The sequence below is a fragment of the Pipistrellus hanaki genome, assembly GCF_964339955.1.
Source record: "Pipistrellus hanaki genome assembly, chromosome: 6".
NCBI classification, from domain to species: Eukaryota; Metazoa; Chordata; class Mammalia; order Chiroptera; family Vespertilionidae; genus Pipistrellus; species Pipistrellus hanaki.
This window is the reverse complement of record NC_140508.1, coordinates 34,645,786-34,669,727: the sequence shown is the minus strand read 5'-3', so window position 1 is coordinate 34,669,727 and position 23,942 is coordinate 34,645,786. Positions and strand designations below refer to the sequence as shown.

General features: G+C 52.9%; 1 protein-coding gene across 2 annotated transcripts in view; it reads left to right on the top strand.

Moving 5' to 3' along the window:
• The window catches only part of NOL4L (nucleolar protein 4 like), a 125,264-nt gene that overhangs the window by 23,956 nt on the left and 77,366 nt on the right, over positions 1–23,942 (top strand). The gene's annotated exons all lie outside the window — the stretch shown is intronic.

Sequence of the window (23,942 nt, the reverse complement as noted above, 5' to 3'; positions counted from 1 at the left end):
CTTCATCTGTAAAATGGGCATAATAGTTCTTGCCTCAGAGGGTTGTTTTGTGGATTAAATGACTTAATATAGGCAATGTCCTAGATCAGTGGTCGGCAAACTCATTAGCCAACAGAGTCAAATATCAACAGTACAACAATTGAAATTTCTTTTGAGAGCCAAATCTTTTCAACTTAAACTTCTTCTAACGCCACTTCTTCAAAATAGACTCACCCAGGCCGTGGTATTTTGTGGAAGAGCCACACTCAAGGGGCCAAAGAGCCGCGTGGCTCAAAAGCCGCAGTTTGCCGATCACGATCCTAGGTACAGCGCTTAAATATATTCGGTGCTCAGTAAATAATGGTTGTTTCTGTTTCTATCATTAATGGATGATTTGTAAGGAGACAGAGCAGTGGGAAGCATTGGGTCTGTTACCATCAAACCCTGGGCAGGGTTTGTGTTTGCCCCACCCTCAACTGTACGGCTTCGGGCACATCACTGGGCCTCTCTGAACCTCAGTTTCCTCTTGGCTAAATCAGGGAAATAATGAATAGATGCCTGGATACATGCTCTCTTCCGTGTAAGTCTGAGGCTCCGTCTTTTGTGGGGTCAGTGCTGCTGAGGCTACTGAGTGGCCAGGGCTTCCCCCTGACAGCCCCCCCTGACAGCACCCAGGGGTCACTACTCAGTAGACCTCACTGGCGCCTGCTGGTCCCAACGCAGGGGCAGCCCTCGCCAGCACCCCACCCACCTGATTTCGGGCTGCTTAGCCCTGCAGGACTGCTCAGCTCATTTTAATTGCTTCAGCCTCTGCCCCTGGGGCTGCCTGGCCATGTCCCTCATTCTTTCATCCACCTCCTTTTTGAAGACCTCTGCCAGTGCCCCCCACAGGCCCTGGAGGGAGAGGAGGAGGAAGGAGGAGAAGAGGAGGCAGCCTGAGTGCCAGAGAGTTGGGCACGCTGCAGGCCTTTGTCTGGGCTGCCCGGCAGCCGCGGCTCAGTCCCCTGGGGCTGGCCACGTTGCCAGCCTGCTGGCGGTTTAGGGAAGGCTGTGTGGGCGGCAGGGCCTGGGCAGGCCTGGGCTGGCAGCGTCTTCCCAAGACAGCCTGGTCCACTGGGGCAGGAGGGAAACCCAAGCTGAGGAGGTGAGTGGGATCACCCCGGAGCTTCCTATGGCAGTGGGCTGGGGGTAACTGTGCCCTCTTAGGGCCCACTACAGGCAAGCCTCAGCACCTGCTATGTGCCAGGAAGAGTGGTAGCTGCTGGGCCCTCAGCACAAGGCCACAAACTGCAGTCCTGAAGTCTGACAGCCTAGGTTCAAATCCCTGCTCTTCTATTTGATAACTGTGTGGCCCAAGCAGATTCTCTTTCTTGGCCTCCATTAGCTGGTCTGAAAAATAAACATAGTAGTCCTGATTTCAAGAGCTTAGCGCAGTGCCAGCACAAAGAAAGCACCCAGAAGGTGTTACTACTATTGTTGTTGACTCTCTGCCCTTGAGAGGAAGGGACTGAGTATTTCTTGAACTTCTACTGTATATTAGATCTGTTGGAGAGATGATCCATTTTAAGAAACATTTACTAAGCACCTATTCTATGCTAGCATCTAGACTGGGCAATAGGGATACCCAAATGAAAGACCTAGGAGAAGGGGTTTGGGGGAGAAGCAAAATGAAGGGGGAGGAGGTGATGTATGAGGTCCTACTGTGTGCCAGGCTCTTTGCTGAGCATTGGGAATCCAGAAGGGGGGAAAGTGGCCCCTGTCCTCACGGCACAGAAATCTGGAAACGGGTGAATATGACCCAGGATAATCAGTGCTGTGATGGGGGACATCCAAGGGGAAATCCAGGGAAGGCTTACTGGAGGAGGGGGTCTGGAATCTTGGCATTGTGGTCTAACTTGTCATATCCCTGCTGCAACAGCTCTGCCATATTGTGGTCCGGGCTTGGTTGAAAGATGACCAGAGACAAGGCACTCACTGCACAAGGAGGAATATAACTTTTCCATTTTCAATCACTGCCCTTCCCTTGGACCTATTCATGTCTCTGCTCCCCCTCTGATTCAGACTGCAGCCTCTTCTGCATCAGCCTCCTGCTCCCTCTTATCCCTCCAGTCCATTCTCCACCCAGCAGCCAGAGCAATCTTCTGAAACATAAATCAGACAACATCAGTTCCTAGCCTAAAACCCTCCAGTGGCTCCCCAGGGGCTCTTAGGACAAAGACCAGACTCCACACCGCAGTCTACAGGCCCGGCCAGGCCCCGCACAGCTGACCCTCCAGCCGCCCCAGGCTGCAGAAGGACCACGTTCAGGCCAGATCCTGCACCTGCCCTTGCAGCCTGTTGAGGGTGCAAAGGTGACTTTAGTACAGACTCCCCGCGCCCCAGCAGTGTGGCTGTCAGGGGATGCGTGGTGCAGGCTGGCGGGGTAGAGATGTGCCTGGCCTGGCCGTGCCATTTGGGCACATAGTTCCTTTCTGGCTCCATGCCTCAGTTTCCCCATCAGTAATCAAGGGGGGCTGGCTGCCTGGGTGATGCCCTCGATGGTCTGTCTCATGCAGAGTGCTGGGCCACTTGGGCTTTCCTGAGATAACCCCTCTCCCCACAGCTCCTGCGATGGGCTGTTTCCTGCCTTCCCCACGTCTGACCCAAAGGTGAGGCTAACAAATCGGGGCTGGATGAAGATGCGGGTTTTAGCCTCTCTCTTGATCCCGAGGAGACACACGCCTGTGAGAGGAATGAGCCTGACTGAGCCTTAGCCCAGCCCCTGGCCAGTTGTCCCTTATCTACAGTGATGACGAAGGGTCACATAAGCTCCCTCCAGCAGAATCGTGGGTTCAGTTATTTTTAATTTAAACACATGGTGTGCATTCACATGAGATGGAATTTGGAAGTTTAAAGGCTACAGTGAAAATCCTCTTCCCACCCCTTTTCTTTCCCCCAGATGCTAGATCCCCTCTCAGAAAGCACCACTGTGACCAGCTTCTGTCTGTCTCTCCGAAGACATCAGATGCACATCTAGGCAAATGTACAAGTCCTGCTTTTAGAGCTAGAAAGAACTGGTCGGTGCCCAACTTCGCCCTCTGCCCACCGCTAAGGGCCCCCACATGCCTCCTGCTGCCCGAGCACTGGGCGCATCCCAATGGGGAGATTCAGGAAGCTGTTGGGTTGCTCCTGACTTCCCTGCAAAGAGGCCGGGGATCCTGCCTTCAGAGTGCGTCTCTGTAGAACTACCGTGTTTCCCCGAAAATAAGACCTACTTACAGGTTTCCTTCTGAGTGAAATATAAGGCATCCCCCCAAAAATAAGGCCCCCCTAGGCTACACATGAGATATTTGGTCCACTGATTCTGAAAGAAATGGAGTCACAAGAAATTCACCAGGAAATTCAGGAATTGGATTGTTATGATGATGTTCCAGAAGATGATGACATGATTGTCATTGAATAAATGAGTAAATTCTTGATACTGCAGGATTCACAGTTTGTCTGGTTTGTGTTGACAACTACCGTACTACCGTACCGTAGACAGGTAATAAATTTCCTTTATTTTCATTTAACAATAAATGTATGCCATATTCTTCTTCATGGAAAAATAAGACAACCCCTGAAAATAAGACCTAGCGCATCTTTGGGAGCAAAAATTAACATAAGACACTGTCTTATTTTTGGGGAAACAGGTAGGACGTAGAGAGCAAGGAGATGCTGAGAACATTCTAGGGGCTTCCCCAGGCACCGTGAGCACCAGCCACAAAGCGAGTGGTGAGGCGAGTGGGTGCTGTGACTCAGCAGATGGGACCACAGGGAAGCTCAGCAACAGGGGTCCATCCACGGAAGTGGGAGGGGCTGGGGGATGGGCCCCACTTTTTGGAATAGACTGAGCGGTGAACCCCACTTTATGTGGTAGGCAGGCTCTATAATTGTGGCTTCACCCTTAACATTGATATTAATGAGAAAAATATTAATGAATGAATGTTAACCTTAACATCGTTACCTGTAACCCTCATCACATCTCTACCAGATCAGTACCGCTCACCCCATGATGCAGTTGTGGAAACACCGCAGGAGAGATGGAGTCTCTTGCCTGAGACCACGTGGTTAGGTTTGACTCAGGACAGCCTGGTTCCTAAAACTCCCCACGTGTCCTGCTGCGGGAATTTGATCAGGAGACCATACCCCAGCTCCTGCACAGTCGCGCAGCGACGTGAAAGGGCAGGGCGGCCCTGTGGCCAGCAGCTCAGGCTTCAGGGCCTCCGGTGCCGGCTCCGCTCCTTCCCGGGCGTGTGACCCTGGGCCTGTCATGTTCTCTTTGTGCCTACGACCTTTACTGCTCCTGAGGTCAGCTCCTGCCAGTCCCTTCTCAGTCCAGATGGGACCTGCCGGGTGGGGTACATGGAGGGGCAGGGCAGTTTCCCCGGGGCTGACGACACTTAGGTGGGCAGATGCCTCAGCTGTGCCCCAAGGGACAGGACCAAGCCCAGAGCCGAGTCACAGATGCACCAGCCTCTGCGTGGCGGTGCGACTTTGGGCCACTCCTTTCCCTTCCCGAGCCTCCCCCTCACGAGGCTCCCAGGTCAGCTTTTCGGGGAGGGGAGCTTTTGGGTACAGCCCCAGTGAGCTGGCGGGATTTGGGCAGGGCTGGAACGGGGGTTCAGGAATAACAGGGTTGGAGGAGGCCCAGGGACAGGTAGCAGAGGGTGAGGCACCTTTTCTTTTGCTGACTCTGGGGATGATTTTGACGTTTTTCAGCAACGATTTGATTTAAAGTTGCTCAGCAAAGCTGAGCCTTGACAGAGCTGATGCCCCTGAGGAAGAAATATTTGTTTCAGAGGAGGACTGAAGTTTAAAAGTCCCAGAGCCCTGGATTTGCTGTTTCATGGCCAGGAAAACAGGCACCACGGGAGGCAAGGAGCTTTGCTTGCCCTTGACTCTTGTATTGCCTGGCTCAGCACATACTTATTGAGGACCTACTATGCGCAGGCACTGTGCTAGGCTCTGGCAAAGAACATGGCAGACCCCAGCCTGTCTGTGACAGATTCGTTAGAGCTTCCATGTCAAAGTACCACAGCCCGGGGGCTTATGAGGCCTCCCCCTCGGCTTTCAGATGACGGCCTTCTCCCGGGGTGGAATGGTCGTAACCAAACCAGCCTCACGGGGCTGGGAGCCTTGGAAGGAGGTCACAGAGGGCTAACGTGTCTTGCCATGTTCCAGCTCCTTGTAGATTCTCAGGACAAGCTGTCCCCTTTCTCTTCCCTTCCTGGACCACCCTTAGTCTCCTTTATTTTACCCCCTCAGTCCTCGTCCTTCTCACCCTCCCCTCCCCCACCCGCCCCATTCCTTACCTCCATTTGTATGACTTCAGCTTGGGATCCTGAGCTACAGGGCCAAGAACGCTTGGCAAATAGTGCGAACTGGATTGGCCCTTTAGGCCTCTTGGGAGCCGAGGAGAAAAGGACGTTTCCTGGGGGGGTGCAGGGAGACGTGCCTGACTTCTGAGCTTGCAGGGCCAGCGTGGATCTCAGTGACACGGCTGCGCGTCCTGTGGTGTTCGGAAAGAGACGCTCCCCCCCCCCCCCCCCCCCCCGCTCCCCCAATTCAACACTGCCCTTTATTCAGAGGACATGGATCACCAGTGACGGGGCCTCCTTCTCTCGGGCGTGTTTGCCCGGTCTCTCTGCCCATGAGCCACTGCTTTCCATTGGCTGCTAAGGTAGTCAGTGCTTTCACTCAACACGTTTTTTTGTTTTGTTTTTTTATTTAAATAAATGGTTTATTTTAGTACAATTTCAGACTTACAAAAAGTTACAGAGATAGTCCAGTGAGCTCCTGTAGATCTCTCACCCAGCTTCCGCCCTGTTAACATTTGGCGTTAAGATGATGTGTTTGCCACAACTAAGAAACCAACATGGATGTGTCACCTTTTTTTCAGATTAGTTTTTCCCTAATGTTCATGTCTATATTCACGTCTTCTTAACCTTCTCCGGTCTGTGACAGTTTCTTAGGTCAAAAAACATTTTTGACAACATTTTTTGAGCACCTACACTGGGTACTGTTCTTGGTGCTGGAGAAGGAAACAGATTGCTGCCTTCCATGGGGCCTGCATTTGGGGTTGAGGAGACAGACCACAAACAAGCAGTTGTAAATATTAAACATTTTAGGTGTTACACAGAAAAATAAAGCCGTAAAGGAGACAGGAATGGAGGCTGTGATGGGGGACAGGGAGGTCGGGGAAGGCTCTGTGAGGAGAGGTGAGGTGTGTGGAGTAAGGAAGCCTCCGCGGAGATGTCTGGTGGGAGAGGAGTCCAGGGAGGGGGCAGAGCAAGCACGAAGGCCCTGAGGCAGGAAGTACCTGGTACGTCTGCGGAACAGCGAGGAGGCCAGGGGGTTGGAGCCCAGGGTGTGGGGGTGAGTGGCGGGAAGCAAGAGCAGATCAGTATGGGATCTAGATGGGAGGGTGGGAGGCGGGAATAGGCTGGTGCCCTGAGCCCGGGGAAGGGTTGGCAGCCGGGGCCAGCCCGTGCCCATGGAGGGTGAGACGTGGGCAGCTTCCAGGCCTGTTTTAAAGGAAGAACCACAGGACTTGCTGGTGAAAACAGGGCTGGTACTGGAATCTTCTGGCAGGGTTTGTGTGAGGAATAGGATAGATGTTAGTGAGGATTGAAAAACTGCAAAGTTGGGTTTCTCTCTGGATCTCTTGCCTAGCCCAACATGTTCTCTGGCTGAAGGCCAGTAGTAAACCACTGTTGTTGTTTTTGTGTGTGTGTGTTTTTAAGTGTAGCATTTTGAAAAGGTAATAGAATCTCATTACTTAAAAAAACAATTCGTCAGTTACCAATGCATAGTGAAAAAAATCTTTCTCCTCGCCCTGCCTCAGCCACCCAATTCCACTCCCCTAGGAAAATCATTATTGTCTTGGGTGTCCTCCAGAGGTGTTTGATATAAACAAATATGCATATACATTTGGAGGGTTTGTTTCTATTTTTACACAAAATAGGTTGTACACTGTCCTGTAGGTGGCTTCTTTGTCTCTTACTATGACTTTATTGAGATATAATTCACGAACTATACAGCTCACCCATTTAAAATACAATTCGGTGGCTTTTAGTATGTTCAGAGTTATGCAGCCATCACCACAATCATTTTTATCACCCCAAAAAGAAACTCCATTCCCATTAGAAGTCACTCTCCATTTCTCCCTGACCCTCGGCAACCACCATTCTGCTTCTTTTTTGGGGGGAGAAGGGAGTTAATCCTCACTCCAGGATATTTTCCCATTGCTTTTTAGGGAGAGGAGAAGAGCGAGGGAAAGACAGAGAGAAACATCGATGTGGGAGAAACACATCAATTGGTTGCCTCCTGCATGACCCCCGACCAGGACCAGGTTCCGGGCTGGGGAGGAGCCTGCAACCAAGGTACATGCCCTTGACCGGAATCGAACCAGGGTCTGCAGGCCAGCGCTCCATCCACTGAGCCAGACTGGCTAGGGTGCCATCCACCTGCTTTCTTACAGATTTGCCTTCTCTGGACATTTTCTATGAATGGAATCACACAATATGTGGTCTTTATTCCTGACTTCTTTCACTTAGTATGATTTTTTTTTCCTCAAGGTTTGTCCTTATTGTAATGTGTACTTCATTTTTTTTTTATTATCAAACTATTGTAGAAGCCCAGCATGCAAAATCGCTGAGCCCCACTCACCCCACGCTTGCAGCCCTGCCCACTCGAGTGCCCACCACTGTGCTTGCAGCCTTCCCCCCCCCCCCCCCCCCCGTCTTTGGTCGTTAAAGCATTAGGGCTACAGGCCTTTAGTAATATAGGTAACATTTCATTGTATGGATATACCATATTTTATTTAACCAACAATTGAGGGATGTTTGTGATGTTCCCACATTTTGGCTCTTCTGAATAACTAGAGGCCCAGTGCATGAATTCATGCATGGATGGATCCCTAGGCCTGGCTGGCGACCAGGGCCAATCTGGGCCATCTCGCCCAAAACTACCAGCTGGGGAGAGCAGTGGAGGGAGGGACTTCGAGAGGTTGGCCAGCTTTGGGGAGGAACTAGGGGAGGTTGGCTGGCCACGGTTGGCTGTCGAGTGCACTGACCACCAGACGGCAGGTCCTGCATTGAGCGTCTGCCCCCTGGTGGTCAGTGCGCATCATAGCAACTGGTCATTCTGGTCATCCCGGTCATTCGGTCCTAACAGTCACTTAGGCTTTTATATATACATTGTGCTTTGAATAGTCATGTACTACCTTTTGTGTATATGTGTGTTTTTACTTTTCTTCTACCTAGGAGTAGAATTGCTGGGGCATTTGGTAATCATGTTTAACCTTCTGAGGAACTGCCAGACTGTCTTCCCAAGTGGTTGCACCATTTTATAATCCTACCAACAGTCTATGAAGCTTCTGATTTTCCCACATCTTTGCCAACACTTATTATTGCCTATCTTTTGATTAGAACGTAATGGGTGGGAACTAGTATCTCCTGTGGGTTTGATTTGCATTTCCCTGAGAGCTAATGATATCGAGCACCTTTTCATGTGTTTATTGGCCCTTTGTGTATCATCTTTGGAGAAATGTCTATTCAGATCATTTTATTGTTTTTTAATGGTTATTTGTTCTTTTGTTATTTAAGGGTTCTTTATATATTCTAGATACAAGTATCTTATTAGATGTATGATTTGCAAATATTTTCTTCCAGCCTGTCAGTTGCCTTTTCATTTTTATGGTGTCCATTTATTTGGAGTACAAAAGTTTTTAGTTTTGATGAAATCCAATTTGTCTATTCCTTTTTTTGTTGCTTGTGCTTTTGGTGTCATATCTAAGAAACCATTGCTTACTTCAAGGCCATAAAGATTTAGCCCTATGTTTTCTTCTGAGAGTTTTCTAATTTTAGCTTTTCCATTCTTCAGGTTGTTTTTCCATTAAACAGTAGATCTATGTGCTGTCCATGCATATAAGTGTGTCAGAGTATAATGAACTCCCTCATTCTTTTTTACAGATACATAGTATGCAATTTTATGGATGTACCATAATTTATTTACTAGTCCTCTGTTTATGGACATTTAGGCTGTTTCCAACATTTTGCTCTCATAATAAGACTTCAGTGAACATTCTTGAAGATAGATGGCCATTTCACATACATGTGAGTTTATATCAAGGAGTAGAATTGATGGGTCTGACAGAATATGCTTTTGGTCTTTAATAGATGATGCCAGATTGCCCTCTGCTCCTGGCATCAATGTCTAGAATATGAATCATTAGTTGATAAAGCAGGGTTACTGTCTGTGGTGTGCTCCCTATATACTGGCACTGTTCATCCCCACACAGTGACCCTGGAAGTCAGAGTTAAAATCACAGTGACCTTAGGTCATATGGTTTGTCTGACTCCAGACCTTGCTGACTTCTCACCACCTTATCCAACCCCTGTGCCTTCAGAGTGCCTCACACCCCTTAGAAATAACTACAGAAAGAATGCAAATCCAGCAGGTGTTGCCTGGAAGAATTTTTTCTAAGACCACAGTTAATCAGAAGGCAAAGTCTGTTCTGTTTGGTGACTAAGGAATCTTGAAGGAGCACCTATTTATGCTGGACACTTGGATGGGAGTGAAAAGTGGCCTCTGCTCTCGGGCCCCGTCCTCCTAGTAAGGCAGCTAACACCCAAAGACAGACTTCTGGCGACGTGGGCTGACTCAGGGGTTTGGAGGTGTAGCTTTGGGTCAGTCCTGATTGCATCCCATGTCATTTTGGGCATCTCACTTCCCTTCTCGGTGCCTCAGTTTGCTCATCTGTAAAGTGGCATTGTTAATAGTACATTAACAATACCCTTGTTGACCAAGTGCTGTAGGAAACTGAAGGCAAGAAATATGGCAGGTGGTCAGAGAAGTCTTGGGGAGAGGGGGAGGAGGGATGGGTGGGAGGCGGGTGGGCGGGGCGGGGGGAGAAGGGCATTTGAGTGACACTTGGAGTGGGGCATGACTCAGAAGCCTGGTGAGGGCATTCTAGGCACAGGGAGCAGCTCAGCTAGTGGGGTAGAGAAGCAGATAGGGCTGCTTGAGTGTCAGGTGTGTACTGAGGCCTGAGGGAGGAGGAGATGCCGCTGGAGCCACTTCCAGGGGCCTTGAGGCCGGAGGTGGGTACCTGGGTATGATTGGGTTAGCAGTAGGGAGCTGTGGAAGGTTTATGAGCTGGCAGCCCTGCGCGGCATATTCCTGTCGGCAACTAGCGCTGCCTCCGTGGAGCAGGCTTTCCCAAACCTTTCTTCTTGAAGGGCTGCCTGGAACAGTGTTAAGAATGAGAGTTCAGGAAAAAAAAAAAAAAAAAGAGGGGGGGGCGGTTTGGCCCGGCCGATGTGGCACAGTGGTTGAGTGTCAACCTATCAACCAGGAGGTCATGGTTCTATTCCTGGTCAGGGCACATGCCTGGATTGCAGGGTTAATCTCTCTCATCATTGATGTTTCTTTTAAAAAATATATATTTTATTGATTTATTACAGAGAGGAAGAGAGAAACATCGACCAGCTGCCTCCTGCACACACCCTACTGGGGATGTGCCAGCAACCAAGGTACATGCCCTTGACCAGAATCGAACCTGGGACCTTTTAGTCCGTAGGCTGACGCTCTATCCACTGAGCCAAACCGGTTTGGCTTATCATTGATGTTTCTATCCCTCTCTCCCTCTCCCTTCCTCTCTCTGAAATCAATTAAAAAGAGAGAGAGAGATGAGAGTTCTGGGGCCAGGCTGGCTGGTTGGCCTGTGGCTCAGGAACTAATGACCTGTGTGACCTTGGTTTTGTCACTTCACTTCTCTGGGTCTCAGTTTTCTCAACCATAAAAGTTGTTCTCATTTCCTGGGGTTAGAGTGGAGATTAAATGAGTTCATGTATGTAAAATGCTTCGACCAGACCCTAGCACATAGTGCCCAATAAGTGTTACTTGTTGTAGGGAAGGAAGGCAAGATAGCAGGTTACCCAGTGTCTCAGATGGGAAAATCAGGGCCCTATAAAAGTGAGTGGATACCCAGAGTCCCTTTGGAGGGCCCAGACGGTTTGTGCGTGCATTCGTTCGTTCGTTCATTCATTCATTCATTGGTTCTCGCATTCAATAACTGTTCCCTGAGAACTACTCTCTCTGGATACTGGGAATTCAGTCAGTGGTGAACAGAACAGGTTTCCGCCCAGGGAGCTCTCAAAACAGTCATTGCCTCAGATACCCACACACTCTCCCCACGTCCCGCCTGTGTGTCCTGCCCAGGCCAGAGGCAATTAGAATTTTAACAGAAGTATCTTGTGAACCAGGTTCTTCCCAGGTCCCAAATCTCAACAAAGGGATAATAGGATCAAAATGACCTTCTCTTGCCGAAGCCAGTTTGGCTCAGTGGTAGAGCGTCGGTCTGCGGACTGAAAGGTCCCAGGTTCGATTCCGGGCAAGGGCATGTACCTTGGTTGCGGGCACATCCCCAGTAGGGGGTGTGCAGGAGGCAGCTGGTCGATGTTTCTCTCTCATCGATGTTTCTAGCTCTCCATCTCTCTCCCTTCCTCTCTGTAAAAAATCAATAAAATATATTTTTAAAAAATGACCTTCTCTGTCCCTCCCTTCCTACAGATAAAGAAACTGAGACCCAGGGCTCGTGTCTCTGCCTTGAACCCCCTAGGCCCTGGGCAGGAGTCAGAGCAGGGGAAGTGATAGAACGCAGTGAGGTTCCGGGTATCGTGTAAAGGTGGAGCCAATCGGACTTGCTGGTGGATGGGATGGCATGGAGGGATGTGAGAGAAAGAGGGGCGCGTCAAGGATGGCTCCCATGTGGAAACTGAAAGGCTTCTGGCGGAGACTGAGTGGTGATGGCTGGGCAGTGGGCAGGGTGGTGGTGGTCCACACACTTGTTGGGTGAATAGATGGATGCCTCTCCTTGGCCCTCTGACACGCACTCCCTTTCAGAAATGTTTAGTCAGCTGAATGGAGGCAGAGGAGAAATGCGTGACCCGCTGGAGGTGTGACCCTGGGGACATGACATGGTGAGATTCAAGGGCTGGGTTCCATGGCTGTCAACATCAGGAAGTTCCATCCAATGTTCAAGTTTTCTTACTCCATGAAATCTCCCAACTTTTAAATATTAGCAATAAATCCAAAATCGTAATAAACCTCTGCCTGCCGCCCAAAAGACATCGATAAGCCCATTTCACCTGTGACCTGGTTAGGACCATCTGGTGTGTGAGTCTGGAGTCAGACTTCCTGGGGAGCCTGGCTCTCACTTCCCAGCTGGGCACCCTTAGGGGGTAACCCCCAGAGCCTTGGTTTCCTCATCTGTAAATTGGGAATGATAGTACTCATCTCCAGGCTCATCCTAACGGTTCTATAGCGGACAGTTATCTGAAACACTGTTTATGATGGATTTTGTTAGGGACCGAGACAGATGCTGTCGAAGGGGAAGAGCACTAGGTTTCGAGTTTGCCCGAGGGTGAGATCCCTTCTCTGTTTTGAAAAGCTATGACCTAGGACTCTTTTTTAGACCTCTCTAAGGGAGAAGCTTGTTGCTCTTGGAGTTGGGCAATGGTGGGGATGCCTGTTGAGGCCTCTGAGCCCCCACAACTCCTCTCCCTCCCTGCCTCCTTCCCTCCAGCCTTGCCCACCCACCACCCGCCGCCAGAATGATCTTTGGAAAGCATGGTCTTTCTCTCCCCGGAGAAAAATGGCGTTGGCTTCCTGCTGCCTTCGAGGAAAACGTCCAACAGCCTCAGCTTGGTGTGGGGAGGTGGGAGGCGGCCCTCACCTCCTCTGTCATCTCCATGCACCAGCCCTTCTTAAGTACCAGCTGCACACAGCCCCTCGTCAGGCCGGAGTGCCCCTTGTTCTTCTGCCTGCCCATCATCCATCGAACACGCAGTAAGCATCTGCTGTTTCTCCAATCCAACTCCTTATCTCCCATGGTGACACCACCACTTGCCCAGGGTCTCCCTGAGTTCCCTCTTACCCCTTCCGCTTTGCAGCCCATTTCCCACAAGCGGCCGGAGGGATCTCCGGGAAATTAATTTGGACGGTGTCGCCCGCTGCTTAAAATGCCTCCGTAGCTGCCCATTTCACTGAGCAAAGCCACACCCCAATCCCATCTCTCCAGCCACGCGCTGCAGGTGCCCCACACTCCTCTCTCCGCAGCCTGAGGTGCCACTGCCCGGCCTGCCCGGCTGCCGGCCTTAGCGCATGTGGTCACTCCTTCAGAAGGGTCTCCCTGACCACCTGCCCACACGTACAAATCACTTATGAGTCTGCCTGTGACTCCGTAGCTGCAGGGCCCACTAGGGGGGATATCCACCTTGCTCCTGGCACAAATGCCACTCGTCCTTCAAAGCCCAGCCAAAAAGCATCACCCACTCAGTGAGGCCTGGCCTCCTTCACACAGCCCCGTGCCCCGCCCTGTTCCCGAGGCCCCTCCTCCTGGTCCTCCCCTCCGAGGCATCCCCTGACAGCAGCGACAGCTCCCTCCTGGCTTCCTGTGAGCCTTCTTTTCTTCCCTTTCCGTCTCCCACACTCCACACTATAATTATCGCTGGATGGCGAGCTCCTCAAGGCCAAGGAGCATCGCCGTGGAGAGCTAACGTTTACCGTGCCGACTCTGTGCTAAGCATTTCCCTGCGTCCTCTCCTTACATCTCCACAGCCCTGTGGGGTCAGCTCTCCTCAAAGCCCCACCGGAAAGAGAAGCCAGTGGAGGCTTGAGGAGGTTAAGGCACACGACCACAGTGACCCAGCAAACCTGACACCGGAGAGCTGAGACGTTTGATGAACAGTGGCAGTGACGTACAGCACCTTCCACCTGCCCGCCCGGCATTCCACGGGGCCCTCCCTAATCAGGCGTTTCCTGCTTATAATAACTTTTTATTGCAACTCCATTCTATGGCTGAGGCAGCAGAGGCACGGAGAGGTTAAACAACTTGCTGAAGCTCAGGAAAATAGGAAGGAGTGGAGTAGGAATTGAACCCGTGCTGTCTGGCTCTGAGTCATGCCCTCAAACCTCATGCTGTGCTTGCACTTGTACCCTCCTCCCTCTGACCTGCCTGGGAGGGTTCTCCGTGTCACCGCATCCCCAACACCTGGGCTGATAGCTAGCCCTCAGGTGGCACTGATCAGTGCATGGGTACTGAACAATGAAGCAGGTAACCCAGCCATCCTAGAACCCTGTGGCTGCCCCTCTCCCGGGGTCTGTGCCCAGCACCACCACCCAGTTGTCCAGACAGCCCCAGGGAAGGACCAGATTCATAAACATGAGGCTCCTCTTGGGCCCACGAGGGCCTCTGGGCACTGTACAGGTCCTCAATATTATTGCTTTATTGTCATTTAAATAGAGCCTGCCTCAAACAGGCCACCCAGTTTTAGCCACCAGCACTGGACAAAACCCCCATTGAAAAGCCAATTACAATCACTCCATCTAAATTGTCATGGATTTGTATAGAAAATTACATCTCCATTTAGTTCTGAAGCGACATCCTGGGCAGGACAGAGGGGAGGCTGGCCCATTTACCCCGTGGCTCCGCGCGGGTGCCTCAGGCAGAGAGAAAGCCCAAGCTGCCGGGTCTTGGCCGGCATGGGGAACAAAGGCCAGTTTGTGGGGGCCCAGAGAGAAGCTGGGCCTCTCAGGGCGGCTCAGATTCCAGGCTGGGCCGCTGGACCCTGCACCGCCAGCTGGTCTCCCCTGCTGGCGGCTGTGGCCAGACGAGCCCCTGACAGCCGGCTTCAGGCGGCCGGCCCGGCAACCCCACCACCATTGGAGGTGGCTTGGCTTATGTCCACGCCCATGCTGCCAGGAAATGAAGGTGGGTTAGCCTAGGGAACACTGGGCTGAAATCCTGAGATCTTGGTTTCACTCATTCATTCATTCATTCATTCATTCATTCATTCACAAGTTATGAAGTGCCCGCTGGTGGCAGTGAGAACTGCCATAGGGTAGACGTGAGCTCCCGTCGGAGTGTCCTGGGTTTGGTTCCAAACTCTTTTCTCATTGGCTGTGAAGAGCAAGCCGTACATTTGTCCAGGTAGTTCTGGAGTTGTTGAGCACCTGCCATGTGCCAGAGAACTGGTTCTTAAACCCAGTGGGAGACCACTGTTTTGCGAATGGTAAGCGTGCTGAGGGGAGTGAGCAGGGGGTGGCACGGCTTTCTGGAGGAGCTATGTAAGGAGGCAGCTCTGGAGCCGGTCACACCGAGAGCAAGTGGCAAGGGCACCCCACGCAGAGGCAGCAGTGTGCCTGTGGGCAGGCAGGGAGGCAAACTGGAGCAGCAGAGTGAGCGCTGGTGGAAGACAAGGTTCGTGGGGGCACCCCGAGGACTCTGTAGACCCCTTCTCTGAGCCTCAACTCCTTCATCTGCAGACATGGGAATGAGGACCTTAGCCCCCGGGGGCTCAGGCTGGGACTTGGGGAGACAATGTCTAAGATCTGGGTGGGAGCTGGGCACAGGATGCTCCTGGCTGCCTAAGATAGCCTCGCTGAGAGGGCGCTCTCCGTGGGCCAGGCAGGGACAGGGGCTCTGTGTGTTGTCACTCATTCACCCTCCCAACAACCCTAGCAGGTAGGGCTGTTATCCCCATTTCAAGATAAGGAAACGGAGGGAACAGCGTGGCTCAGCTAAATATCTGTTGCTATTCCAATCACTCATGCTATCCGTTAGCCTAAAACCCGACACGGAGAAGACCCTCAAAGAGTGTTTGTTGAATCTGAAACTAGGTGTAACTCTGTGTGGGAGTCTGACCGTGACTCCGTCAATGACTGTATGGTTGTATGTGACTCTGAGTGCAAGTGACCGTGTCTGGAGCCCAAATGCCCAGTAGCTGTGGGGACTCTGTCAGACCAACTGTGTGTGTGTGTGGCTGTGTTAGACTATCCATCACTGTCTACACCCATCCGGCTGGACCTGAAGGGACGTTTGGCACCCTTCCTGGGATGGCTGGCAGGCCCAGAGACTCCTGCAGGGCAGGGTGGCAGGTTCAGAGGTGAGGAGGGCAGAGTCCCCATCCTTCCCCACCCAGCTCCAGCAGGCGTACAGGCGAATGGAAAAAATGTTCCCGCCCAGGGCCGGCGGATGGCTGCCCCATCGGGGACTGCTCTGTGCACAGAAAACAAGTTCTTCTGGTATCAGCTCAAGTTTGGCAGGAAGTGGCTTTTGGGTGGCAGGAAGTTGGATTCAGCTCATATCAACCCCAGCGGAGGGGCAGGAGAGCAGTTATCTGGGGTTAAACAGAGTAACCGAGAAGCGGGGCCCCCACACACTATACCCGATAGAGCTGAGGGCACAGCCCGCCCCTCCTGGCCATTTGGGATGATGGGTGGGGAGGGGAGAGTCCTTGTAAAGAAGAGCTGCCACCCATGAAATGACTACTGGGCCCCAGACCCCAGACAGAGCTCATCACCCACCCCCGGGACCCCCATTAGGCAGATGTGCACACTGAGGATCCGAGAGGCAGGGACTTGCCTGAGGACATCAAGACAAGTGGGGAAAAAGGGAAGAGAGAGGTTGTAAGAAACTTACAACTATATAGCGACAAGAGGAAAACCAGGACAGAGAGCAAAGAGGAGAGGGGAGATGGGAACAGGATAAAGTAGTTGAATGAATGCAGAGAACAATGAGACCACGCCAATGGGAAGACTTCTGGGGTGCCCACTGCCTGCCAGGCCCTCACATGGAATCACAGCTGACCTGGAGATCCCGAACCCATTTTCCAAATGAGGGAAGTGAGGCCCACAGCCTCAACGGCTGAGCCAGGCCTGGAGTTCAGGTCTGATTCCAAAGCCCCTGCTCTTCCAGGCCATGTCCCTGCGCCTAGCTTCTAGGGAAGGGCAGTGGCTATCCTAAAACAGATGCCCAGTCCTGCTAGCCATTTGCCTGGGCACATTGTTGCACTCACCCAGTTGGCCAGTGAGACCCAGGGTTCAAACCTGGGCAGGGTGGCTGCAGGACTCATGTGCTTAACCATGTGACAGGGTGTGCCAAGTACTATGCCAGAGCAGCCAGGGGAGGCCATGGCCCTGCCCGCAGGCTGGGATCCAGAGGGTCCAGCTGCTCATCTGAAGCCCCAAAGCCACATCTGGCAATAAACTGAATCTCCCAACTCCCAGCCCTGGGCCCCCTGGGCCCCCCACCCAGCCCCCACTGTAGCCCCTGGGAAGGGGGCCACTGGCCCTTCTGTTCTCATCCCGAAAGCAGCACCCAAGCTGTTCCCTGGTTGAGATGTTGATTTGAAGCTCAGTTTGCATATCGTTTGCACGTTTACTCAGCGCATGTCAGAAGGTACGAATATCTCCTTTTCAGGGGGAGGGCTGGTGGGCCCCCCTGCCCTCCTCCAGACAGCAAAAATGCCAGCCGGCTAGACAGGGAGCTGCGCCCTGGCCTCTGACAGCACCCGCCTGCTGCCACCTCCCCCATTCCCTCCTGGAGCCAAATTTAGGCAGCTCTGTTACTGAGAGGTGGGGAAAGCGGAGGCAGGAAACGGTGAGGTTGGAGGCAACTCAGCCTTGGTCCTTGAAGGGTGGGACAGCCCCAAGGGTGCCCCTGTCCCTAAAGTCTTCGGCCCAGCCTACCCCCATCCCTCCTCCCACAGGAATGCGGCTGGGTTAGAGAACGCTGGGTTCTCAGCTGTAGCCCAGGGTGCTGGCTACTCTGGCTCTAAGGGAGGAGGGAGAGATGCAGGGAGGGAGGAGGTCATGGCCGGGGCAGTGGGGAAGGGATCAGATAGCCTCCTCCTACCCCAGACACCGCTGCCACTGGGGACAGGAGCCTGCTCTGCTTTTCAGCACTTCCTGCCCCTCCTTGGCATGCCCCACCCCCAGGCCTGACTGTTGATGGGGGGCAGGAGGCACAGCTAGGCCTGTGGGGACTGAAAACACCCACCCCCTCAAGGCTCCACCAGCCTTCTCTTCCTTGGGCCTGGCCTTTAGCCTTGTGGTCTTCGTTTCCTACCTAGAATGATTTTCAAGTGGCTACCCACACTGAGAGCAAGGGTTCCTGGGAGGCCTGGCAGAAATTAGGGACATGGCAGTGGCTTAAGGCCTAGGAGCTTCTTAGAAATCTAAGATTTCTTAGGGAGGGCTAAGAGAAGCAGCCCCTCACTCATGCTGGGACAGGATGTGGGCAGACTGAACATTGAAAGAGGGAAAAGACCTAGACTGGATACCAGCCTCCATGAGCCCAGGGGGTGGAGTTAATAATGCCCAGTAGCTGAGAGCCTGGATCAAGGGCTCTGTCTGCCTGGGTCACTCTGTTCTTAGTGACTGTGGGGCAAGTTGCTTCAGCTTCCTGTGCCTCAGTTTTCTCACCTGTAAGATGGGGGTAGCAAACCTTCCAGGGCTGCTGGGAAAGTGAAATGAAGCAGTGAATGCTTGGCACACGCGAAGTGCACCGCGATGCCCGCCACCCGTGTGATTGTTTTGTCTCCCTGAGCAGTTGGGCAGCCCCCCGCTCCGGCCCCCCGCCCCGCTATAACGGATGTGGACACGATGGGGAGGCGCGGTAGCTCGGTGGTTAAGTGGCCATCGGGATGGGGATTCAAGTCTGCATGGCCCTGGGCAAATGGCCACACCCCGCTGCGCCTCGGGCGGGCGGGGAGCGGCCAAGGCGCCTGCCGCAGAGGGTCGGTGAGGATTACACCGATCGGACTTGGCACCGCGCCTGACGTAAAAGCGGACGCTCCCCAAAGGAGAGCTGCCCAGATCGAATGGTACCGCCCCCCACAAAGGACAGGTGGGCAGCGTCCCGGGGGTGGCGGGGCGGGAGCAGGGCAGGTGCACGGGGAATGGGGGAGGCGGGGCTGAGAAAGGGGGAGCGCGAGGGCGGGCGGGTGCGCGGGTGCGCGCGCAGCAGGTGCGCGAGGAGTGGGCGGAGCCCGGCGCGGGCCGGGTCTCCAGGTGAGCGGGCGCGAGCCCGGAGGCCGGGGACTTGGGGGGGGGGGGGGGAGAGGAGGCGCGCCTACCGGCCCACGGCGGAAAGCGTCCCTGTGTCTTTAACGCCCTCCTCCCCGCCTCCCCCCACAACCCCCTTTGTGCGCGCCCCCCCCCCCCGCCCCAGCCGGGCTGCAGCCGCGGAACCGTCCCCCCTGCACTGACAGCTGGTATCTAATTACTGTGTGAGAATGGAAAGTCAGGCTGTCCCAGCTCGGGGGAGAGGGGATTAACGTCTCCTGCAGAATACACTTCCTCTGGTGGGTTGCCATGGTTACTCTCATTACCTGCCTGCCCGCGAGGAGCCCGCGCGAGCCGCTCCAGCAGGCCCTCCGAACCCGGGCCGGCGCGCGCGCCCCTCCCCGGCCCTCCCCGCCGGGGCGCACGCGCGTGCGCCGTGGGGGGAGCGCCGGCGCCTCACCCCTGCCCCGCGCCAGGCGCCGGACGCCCCGCCTCCGCCCCCCGCCCCGCCTCCGCCCCCCGCCCCGGCAGCTGTCCGCGGCGCGCGGCCCTGCGGAGCCCAGCGCGCGCCGTCAACAGTCATTAGCGCGGGGGCCGCTCCCCGCCCCGCCCCGCCTCCGCCCCCTCCCAGCCCGGGTGGGGCCCGCACCTGGGGCCCCTGCTCGTTAGCGCTCCCGGGCCGCCCGCCACCGCCCCGCAGGGACCCGCCCGCGGGGCCTGCTAGACTCAGGGCCGCCCTGCTCCGCCGGGAGCCCCTCCCCTCAGCGACCCCTTACCTCGTCCTTGGCCGACGCCCAAGGGAGACGCGGGGCCCCAGAGGCCTGGAGTGCGCCCCTGCAGAGAAGTGGTGACCCCGGTCATTTATGGGTGTCTCGCCCAGGGCAGGCACTATTTATGGATTATCTGGGTCCCCACAGCCGTCCTGTGAGGTGGTGAAAGCCATTGTGCATATCGTGGCACCTCCACATGGGAGAAAAGTGAGGCCCAGGCAGGCCAGCTTCTTGCCCCAGGGTCAGGGCTGAATTGTCCTCAGGCCTGTGACTTCACCCCTTGAGCAACTCGTCCCTCCTGACACCTCCAGGCCAGAATCCTCACAGTCAGGCCCTGACCTTGTCCTGCCTGAGAGTGTCATTAGCTGCTCCTTCCCTACATCCCTTAATCCTGGGGTCCTTGCCCCTCTCCTGCCAAGAGAGGAATACTTTTGCCCACCGCACCCCTCTGTTCCTATCCCTTCCTCCCTTCCCCCTTTCCAGACATCCCAGAGTTAACAAAACCAAAAAAAGGAAAAAGAAATATTCAGAGCTGCTTGAAGGATATGGCATACCTCGAAGGTAGTGCTGATATTGGGGGGCTGGTCCCAGACACCTTTCTCCATGGCCCTGGGTATGCAGTTGGGTCCAGGCATGATTTGAAAGAAGACGGAGATTCGGTGAAGCAGAAAGGAGGTCTTGGAATATTTGAGGCCTGTTCCAGATGGCAGGTGCAGCTCGGTGGCGGCTCCACACTAACAGTTGGAGATTGTGCACAAGGGTGGAGACGAGGCAGGTGCTACACTGAGTCCTCAGTGCCTTGTTTCTGTATTTATTGGGGGGGGGAGGGGAGGTCCTCATCTCTCTGTAGAAACCTACAGAGCGCAATGTAACTATGGGTCCTAAAATTCTTGTGTGAATCTTTATTTTGGAGGATTTTTTTGGTTCCTGGTTCACAGTAGGTAGTATTCATAATCCAGAGGCATGCAACACTGTCTTTGTCCCACTTAAGCAATACCCTCTTCTCAATCATCTGATTGCCCTTTACAATTAAGACTGGCTTCTCTAGGGGGTTATGAGGAGAGAATTCTGGAGATTTGGGTGAGGATCTCCACTCTGAATTTCTGTTCTTCTTGTTCTCTCCATTTTGTTTGTTTTTTTAAAATTCTCTCCACCTCTTTCCTTTCCATCTGAGAACCCTTTGCCGGAGGCTGGCTCCTCCCCTCAGGTCTTCTTTCAGTCCTGCCAGGGGTTAGAATGGGACTTTGTAGGAAACTCTCCCCACCCCCACCCCTACCCCCCAAATTGCTACCCAAACTTCCAAACGCTGGTCCTGCCTGGTTTTATTGAAGTGTGGTTGAAAGACAGGAGAAGTTAGGAGAGCATGCGGCTCGTATTCGAGGTAGCCTCTGCCTGTAATCTCGGCCACTTAGCCGGCTGGCCCAGATGGGATGGAGCACCTTCCCACTGGTCTGCACAGTCACCTCGCACACCGGTGGTGGCCAGAGGTGTGTTTCCACTGGGGTGGGTTCTGCTGACTGACCTTCTCCTCTGATGACAGTCTTGTTGGTTTTTATGTCTTGTCAAAAGCTGGATCTGAAATGCCCCCCAAGGGCACATCCTAAGGATTTTGTGGTTTCTTCCTCTCCCTGAGGAGCCCAGTTGAGAAATGTCCCCGCTATTTAGCCATCTCCTCTCAGCCATGGCTTTTTCATTGCTGGAAGGCATACACCACTAAGACAGGGATGGTGGTCTGAAATGACGAGCCCACCTTGATATGTGTGTAACTTACTATCAGCAAGTGGCTTGGGAGTTCCAATGGAGATGACAGAACTGCAATCCATTCGCATTTGGACCTCACCTGCCATCAAGGGCAGGGGTCCATTTAATTGGCTTAGTGGGATACAAACAAGATACAGTCAGATTCACGAGCTTACCTGAGGGATGACTCCTGGCAACAGCTCATGAGGCCACCTGGCATTGGCCTATCTGATGGCTCCGGAAGGCATTCTGTCTTCCTTGTAAGTCTGCAGCCCTGAATGTAGCCGCCTTCCTTGTGCTAAGTGTTCAGATCATTTGAAGAAAGTGAGGAAGCCCTAGAAGACCTGTCAAAGGATGACCTGCTTAAGTAGTAATTAACTGTGCCAGAGAGGACTTAAAAATCTGATGCCAGGATGCTGGGCACTCCTGCCCTTTCTATTCATAATCCACATTAAGTTTCTGGGCTGGTATTTTGAATTTATACTAATGTTCCCCAGTAAGATTCTTTTGTTCACACCATCAGGAAAATTGGCCTTCATTGAAGAAGAAAATATTAATATGTTAGACCTAGAAGCACTGAGCATGTCTGTATTTAATAAGTCAATGCCAGTTTCCTTAGTGGTTACCTTCCTATCTCAATTATGGAGACATTACATTCATCAGTTCTCAAAATTGGCTATGCATCAGAATTATTTGATGCCTTTTAAAACCCCCAGATTTGGTAGGTATTGCGTGGGGCCTGAGAATTTGCATTTCTGACAAGTTCCCAGATGATGCTGATGATGGTGACCTAGGAAGCAACTTTGAGGACCACTATCCTAAACATTTGGTGATTTCTTCAATGACTTGCAACTGGGTTTTTAGTTTAGAACCCAAATGGGCTGGGTTTAAGAAAGATGATGGTGTCCAAGAAAGGTAGTAGCTCCATGGATTTTTTATTATTTTTTTATTATTTTAAATATATTTTTATTGATTTCAGAGATAAAGGAAGAGAGATAGATAGAAACATCAATGATGAGAGAGGATCATGGGTCAGCTGCCTCCTGCACACCCCACACTGGGGACCGAGCCCACAACCTGGGCATGTACCCTGACTGAATAGAACCATGACCTCCTGGTTCTTAGGTCAATGCTCAACTACTGAGCCACACTGGTGGGGCTCAATGAATTTTTTAAAATGATTGCCATGTCTGGGTTTTGTTGGTCTGGGTCTGGCCAGCTATTTGGAGTTGGCTGGTTCCAAAGGCTGGAGTGTGTTACCATGGTAATATTCTTCCCCATGCGGAAGGCCCCAGAGGTCGGTTTTTCACAACTGTCCATGTGTTTTTCTCATGGTTTTTCCCAGAGGGTGCTGCATCTGGGGTTCCATGCCATCACTCCTGGTTGGTGTTCCCAGGAAGCTGGGTACAGTAAGGAGGCTCCAGGCCCCCTCTTTACCCAGCCTTGTAAATGAAGTGAGCTTCCTTTGTCAATCCAGGGCCCAGCGTGCTGAGGGCAATGGATTAGATTAAGCTCATTTGGGTACAGAGCAGAAGTGGTTGGTAGGGCATCCCGGCATCCCAAAGCTGTGGGGGAGGTGCTTTCCGCTCCCTTCAGCAGCAGCTCTTGCCCCGTGGAGCTGTGTCTGGATTCCCAGCTAGGGAAGGCACGCCTCTCCTTCAGCATTGAGCATGAAGGTTATTACCTCTCTGGATGCAGGGCATGGCAGAGATGTCTGTGGCACGTGACTGCCCTGGGATTTCTTTGTTCTCCGCCAGGGTCCTCCTCGAAGGCCACACAGATACCCTGGTGTTCTTCCCTTAGGGTGTCCAGGTGGCCTCAGCTCCGCGAGGGACAGTTCAAGGTGCGGCTCTGCATGTGGTGTGTGGGGAGAATTCTGGTTGTTCTAGGGCCTCTCCTTTCCTGTGTGCATGTCTACAGGTGAGCTAGACCAACCATAGGATCCAGGTGTGAACATCAGGGGGCATCACAACCAATTTTTAAACAGGGGGCTCTTAAACATGCTCCACTGAAGTGTTTCTCTGGGACAGCTTTCTGGCCACATCGGACCCGGTGCAGTGCTTTTGGTTACTCGTGTCTGCCTGAGAATGGAAGTGGAAGCTAGGACAGGCCTAGGACAGGCGCCGGACAGTGTTTCACTGTTTGGTCCAGGTTGATTAATGACACCTTGACTTTAGGAAGGCTTATTACAAGTTTGTGGGACAGCCTTAGCGTGTTACTTCGGACCTACATACGACTCTCTCTTTGTGGTAGATACCACCTGGGGGCCCCGTCCCATAGCCTGAGTGGCCCAGAGGGCCCAGAGATAAGAGCAGATTCCTAACCATCACCTGTTCACACTCAGTGGGTCTAAGGGGATGAGATGGATGTTTGCAATCCTGTATGTGACAAATGCCTGATGTACATCCTCACATAATCCTTGGAACATAGGCCCATTTCACAGGTGGGGAAACTGAGTTTCAAGAGGTCCAGAAGTGACCTGCCCAAGATCACAACCCAATTAGGGAGCACTTTCCAACTCACCTTTCTTAAAATACTGTCATCCACAAGATTTCCTTCTTCATTCCTTCCCACCAAAGT